This window comes from Pristiophorus japonicus, chromosome 15 (genome assembly GCF_044704955.1).
Source record: "Pristiophorus japonicus isolate sPriJap1 chromosome 15, sPriJap1.hap1, whole genome shotgun sequence".
NCBI classification, from domain to species: Eukaryota; Metazoa; Chordata; class Chondrichthyes; family Pristiophoridae; genus Pristiophorus; species Pristiophorus japonicus.
This window is the reverse complement of record NC_091991.1, coordinates 140,172,455-140,179,320: the sequence shown is the minus strand read 5'-3', so window position 1 is coordinate 140,179,320 and position 6,866 is coordinate 140,172,455.

Sequence of the window (6,866 nt, the reverse complement as noted above, 5' to 3'; positions counted from 1 at the left end):
GCAGCCCGCTTGATTGGCACCCCATCCACCACCTTAAACATTCACTCCCTCCACCAGGTGTACCGTGGCTGCAGGGTGTACCATCTATAAGATGCACTACAGCAACTCGCCAAGATTTCTTCACCAGCACCTTCCAAACCCGCAACCTCTACTACCTAGAAGGACAAGGGTAGCAGGCATAGGGGAACAACATCACCTCCAAGTTCTCCTCCAAATTACACACTATCCTGACTTGGAAGTATATCGCCATTCCTTCATTGTCGCTGGGTCAAAATCCTGGAACTCCCTCCCTAACAGCACTCTGGGAATACCTTCACCACAAGGACTGCAGTGGTTCAAGAAGGTGGCTCACCACCACTTTCTCAAGGGAAATTAGGATGGGCAATAAATGTTGGCTTTGCCAGCGACGTCCACATCCCGTGAACAAATGAAAAAAAACTCTTCCATGTTCTCACAATCACTCTGTACTCACATTCACTCACACTCACATTCACTCACACTCAGTAATCACATTCACTCACACTCACATTCACTCAGTACTCACATTCTTTTCTCCCCCCTCCCTTCTTTTGCCTTCCCCCTCTCGCCCATATTTTATATACATATTGAGACACACCCATTACGCTTTAGATACCACACATACACATTTCTTACTTAAAACAAAAGTATATTAAAAAATACTTTCTCAGCAATAGAAAATATCTTCTAATTGACTTCAAGATGTACCTGAGGACAGCAATAATATTTTATGGTTTTAAAGCAACACATAGCGCATAGCAACCTGTTAGGAGCAGAACAATGTGTATAAGTAAGATGTTATAATGTTCCTGTTCTCATAGGTGATGGTGTAACCTGAACAACACCACATGAGATCTGCTGGTGTTACAACTCCCAACACATGCACATTTAAATGGTTTAATAAATCATCTACTTTTACTTTATTTAACTGTATTGATAGTTATTGCAGTCTGTGATATATTCACAGAGCACAGCACACACAGCTTTCTATAATGGCAGACAGCATGTCAGAAGTTCTGGAAGCTTCTGGTCAGCTGACTCATTTATTCACCTTCAGTTGCAGTAACACAATACGTCCACATCCACAGTGTGGAGTCACAACATTACACGCTTACAGACATTACACTTCTCCCTCCCTAATGAAGAAGTTATTATAACAACAATCATCATACATAACTTGCATGTTTATACATAACAAAGGATATGGACTTATTTTGCCATATTTACAAATTTAACTTAACTACTTGTTTTCTGTTTCGAAGAGGATACCTTCACTCTTGAACAGAACCTTCCAAACATGGTGTCAAATCTAAACTCATTCGAGGCTGATCCTGAGGGAAGTTTTCCTCCAAGGGATTTCCTTGATTTTCATTTGGACTCACTATAACTTCAGACTGTTTGTTTTTCTGGCTCGGACTCAGACTTACTGATCGAGAATTCAAACAGGCTGCATTTAGACAGACTGTGAAAATTCACAGACCCCCAAGTCAAGGCTGCTACATGCAGTTCAGCATGTTGCATTAAGGCATCAATCAACTTGACATTTTAGGACCCTTGGGTAGCGAGCCAATTAAAAGGTTAAAAGACTATTAATTGAGCCAATAAGGTCAAAGAAGGCGAGTTCTTTTCTGTAAATTGATCCAGGTGTAAGTACAACCATTTTGACCATGTGGTCCCAGAAGGACAAAGACCTGGCTTAAAGCCAAGAACTTGTTACTGCTGCCAGAAATAAAGTGACATTAAAAACGACAATCGGAGTTTGTATTTCATTGGAAATTAAGAGATCTAACAATTTTGGCGTCACGAACAGGATCGCTGAGGAAAGAAACTTAATTTTGGACATCGGACCTACATACTGAAGTAAGGACACCTCTTTTAAAAAAGTCCTCGGTCAAAAGTCTAAATTCGCCTCTCCTTCTACGCGATTCCGAAAGCCTCCGGTTTGCGAACCCTCCGGTTGGTAGTTGGCTCGAGGTCCCATAGACGTCTAAACTTCGGCGGTGTGTTAGTTAATTAATCACCGACCTATTGATCGGCTAGAAAGCCTACGACTCGAGACCCCAGTAAAGAACTCAGTATTATGGCAGCAGGAGATAAGAGCAAAGAATTGCCTACAACTGTTAAAGGTGGGCAAGCACCACCTGAAGTTTCACTAGATTTAATTCTCGAACAGTTGAAAGAATACATAGAGCAACAATTCAATTTATCTAAAACCTTTATTAAGATCGAACAAAAGTACGGAACCTCCAAAGGACAATGGTCCTTGGACGAGATTAAAAGGGTCTGGGGAAAAACGACCCGTATGAAAAATAAAGAGTGAACTAGATGGTCCCTAGCGGTTATGGGCCAGATTCGAAAGCGGAATGAAATTATAATGCGTTCCCAACATGATCGAGAACTGACCAGTATAAAGGATCAATTGCAAGCAGTTTGTGCGCAGCTGCGACAGAAAAAGCTTGAACTTGAAAAGCTGGAAGCGGAAGTTAAAGATCTTAAAGGTGAAATTAAAGAATGGAAAAAATCATTAGGTCAAGAGACAGTAATAGGACAAGGAAAATGTATTGATCAATTCCCAGGGTACCCATGTTTGGATAAATTAAAAGCACAAACCCGAAGACATGACCGAGGAATAGATACGGTTTCTGAATCCTCTGACGATACAGGGTCGGAGGATGATGAAGAATTAGGGCTGCGCTTTGCCCCGTTTAAAAAAAGACGAGTTGTAGTCAAATCAGAAGAGACTGCGGATGAGGGCGGAACCAAAAAAACAAAGAGAAGGGTGTACGAAGAATACTTAGTTCATGATCCGGCAGACCCAGAGAAAATTGATAAATGGTCCAAGGAATTGCCCAATCCAAAGAAAGGGGGAGTAAAAACGTGGGACCAATTGGACCGCTTAAGAAATATATATCAACTTCATCCCTGGGACGGAGTGCAAATTTTGACCATAATGGTGCCAAAAACACAGGGAAGAAAATTGCACGACAAGGTAGAAGAAGCTTTGGGGCAGGATGAGCAAGAATTAGATGCAGGATGGGAGGCGATTAAACACTAGCTGCAAGCCTTCAGTCCAGCTAAGACAGACTGGGGAAAAATTGCAGCCTGCCAACAGAAAGGAACAGAGGAGGTCCTGGAGTATGACGAGCAGTTTAGATGCACGTGGCTAGAACATTTGGGTATGAATAATACGGATGAGGAAATGGATGAACAAGTGTTTGGACCCCTGAAAGCAGCTTTCGTGGCAGGTCTAAAGCCAGAACTGTCCAAAATGCTTAAGGTAGTGTTACCGGACTGGGAAGGTAGAGGAACTACCTTTGCAGCATTGGTGGATCGATGTAACCAATTAGATCGGGATATGGGAGCTAAAGTCCGAGCTGTACAGGCTATGGGATGGAAATCCCAGGATTCCGATAAACAGTTATTAGGAAAATTACCCGGAAAATGTCATTATTGTGGGAAAGAAGGTCACTGGGCCAAGACGTGCAGGGCAAAACAGAAAGGTCGTGGCTGGGGAAGAGGACGCAGCCAGGGATACAATTCAGCCAACAAGCCAGGCTTGTCACAAGATAACGACCTCATAGAAGCATTTAAGCGACTGACAATACAACCTCAGAAGGAGTTACTTGGGATAGCAAAAATCGATTAGAGCCCACCCTGGCCCCCCTCCTCGCACTAATACAACAAAGGGGAGATGGGCTATATATAACTGTGAGGGTGGGCGATAAGGATGTGGACTGTCTTTTAGACACAGGGGCGGAATTAACATGCTTACCCCTACAATATGGAGACTTTTTGCCGTTGGATGGTAGGGCACGTACAGCCTATGGAGTTGGGGTCCATAAAATGGAAATTAGAAGGACAACACCGGTACTTATAGGGCTGGGTCCACATGAACTAACCACGCCGGTCTGGATAGGCCCAGTAAATCAACCCATTTTGGGAATGGACGTTCTAATCCAAGTAGATTCATCGTTGCATTTCGAGGATGGTCGGGTGACATGGTCAATTAGAACTTTGAAGAAAGAAGAATTGAAGGAACACCCAATATGGGTTAAAGATAGGAACAATTGTGGCCTACTCCAGATGGAGCCTGCGTCATTTACCGGGACCAAGCCTCCATGCACTAAACAGTATCCCATCAGTCCAACTGCCATCGCGGGAATCTTACCGGTTATTCAGCAATTGGAGAAACAAGGAGTGCTTATTAAAACGCATAGCTCCTCCAATAGCCCCGTGTGGCCGGTACAGAAATCTAATGAGACTTGGCGTTTGACTGTCGATTATAGGAAAGCTAACCAGTGTATTGATCAAAAAGCTCCTTTGATCGCAGATCCCTCCACCATTTTTAATGCCCTCAAACCGGAACATAAATATTTCTCAGTTATAGATATGGCCAACGGATTTTGGTCGGTGCCTCTGGCACTGGAGGTTCGACAGTGGTTTGCTTTCACGGTCCAAGGACAACAGTATACTTGGACCCGGTTACCGCAGGGTTTCCACAACAGCCCTACGGTATTCCACATGGCTTTACAAAGCCATTTGCGAGAATTACCTCCCCTGTCATCCACAGTCATCCAATTATGTAGACGATATCTTGCTAGCTTCAAACACGGAAGAACAGCATGAACAAGATTTACGAGCTTTGCTGGACCACCTTCGGCTGAAAGGACATAAAGCCAGCATCGACAAAGCACAAATATCCCAAGAAGAGGTTGTATACCTGGGACAAAAGATTTCACAAGGAAATAGAGAACTTACCCAGGATAGAACTGCAGCCATTCGGGCTGCTAAAAATCCCACCACTATTCAGGAACTAAGGTCTTTTTTGGGATTGTGTAACTTTAACAGAAATTGGATTGACTCCTTCACACAGCTTGCTCAGCCACTGAATGATATTTTAAAGGGGAAACGTGCCTCTAAAGAAGCCATCACCCTCACTAAAGAACAGCAAGAGGCCTTCCTGAGTTTGAAAAAGGCTTTGTGTTCGGCACCGGCTCTGGGAATCCCCGACAGTGGTAAGCCATTTACCCTGTTTGTCCATGAGAAAGAAGGATATATGACAGCTATACTGACACAAGCACTCAGAACTCTGACACGAGACCTTCAAACAATGCAAGGCGAGTGCTCCCGAGAGGAAAAATGGAGATGGATTGAGGCAGGAATTAAGCTATGTGAAGATGGTGTCTGGAGACAAAGAGTTACCGACAAGCCAGTCGTGCCACAAGCGCTTATGCCTTTTTTAGCCCAACAGATCCACTGGTGGGGACACTTGGCCTCACAACAGATGACGGCACGGTTGCAGAAAAGCTGGTGGGGTCGGGGATTTAAAAAACATGTCCAGCTGGTAACAGACCGCTGTGTGGTCTGCCAGAAAAATAATTCTGGACCCATCACGGTAATGCCCCAACTGAGGCCCCCTGCCCCTGTCGGACTATTCCAGCATCTGCAGGTTGATTATATATCTCTTCCTCCATGCCAAGGATACACTAACATTCTTGTCATGGTCGACAGATTCTCTAGATGGGTAGAAGCTGTCCCAACTAAAAGAGCCATAGCCAATCACACTGCAAAGGTCTTGTGTAAGGATAGGTTAGGTGAGTGGGCAAATGCATGGCAGATGAAGTATAATGTGGATAAATGTGAGGTTATCCACTTTGGTGGTAAAAACAGAGAGACAGACTATTATCTGAATGGTGACAGATTAGGAAAAGGGGAGGTGCAACGAGACCTGGGTGTCATGGTACATCAGTCATTGAAGGTTGGCATGCAGGTACAGTAAGCGGTTAAGAAAGCAAATGGCATGTTGGCCTTCATAGCGAGGGGATTTGAGTACAGGGGCAGGGAGGTGTTACTACAGTTGTACAGGGCCTTGGTGAGGCCACACCTGGAGTATTGTGTACAGTTTTGGTCTCCTAACTTGAGGAAGGACATTCTTGCTATTGAGGGAGTGCAGCGAAGATTCACCAGACTGATTCCCGGGATGGTGGGACTGACCTATCAAGAAAGACTGGATCAACTGGGCTTGTATTCACTGGAGTTCAGAAGAATGAGAGGGGACCTCATAGAAACGTTTAAAATTCTGACGGGTTTAGACAGGGTAGATGCAGGAAGAATGTTCCCAATGTTGGGGATGTCCAGAACCAGGGGTCACAGTCTAAGGATAAGGGGTAAGCCATTTAGGACCGAGATGAGGAGAAACTTCTTCACCCAGAGAGTGGTGAACCTGTGGAATTCTCTACCACAGAAAGTAGTTGAGGCCAATTCACTAAATATATTCAAAAGGGAGTTAAATGAAGTCCTTACTACTCGGGGGATCAAGGGGTATGGCGAGAAGGCAGGAAGGGGATACTGAAGTGCATGTTCAGCCATGAACTCATTGAATGGCGGTGCAGGCTAGAGGGGCTGAATGGCCTACTCCTGCACCTATTTTCTATGTTTCTATGTTTCTATGTTTCTATTCCCCAATGGGGAGTCCCGAGTAGCATTGACTCAGATCAGGGAACACACTTCACAGATGCTGTCTGCCAAGAAGTCTGTAGGTTACTGAACATTACGTGGGATTTACACTGTCCTTATCATCCACAATCATCAGGACAAGTAGAGCGAATGAATCGAACTCTGAAACAACGGCTTGCCAAATATCACCAAGAAGGAACACCATGGCCCCAGGCACTACCAATAGTGCTATGTAGCATTAGGGCAACCCCGAACAGAACTACAGGTCTAAGCCCATTTGAAATTATAACAGGAAGATCCATGTCGCTGCCAGGAACTATCGATTTACGGAAAGCTGATGTTCACTTAATGAGTGACACTTTGTTATCATACTGTCAGAACTTAACCAATGC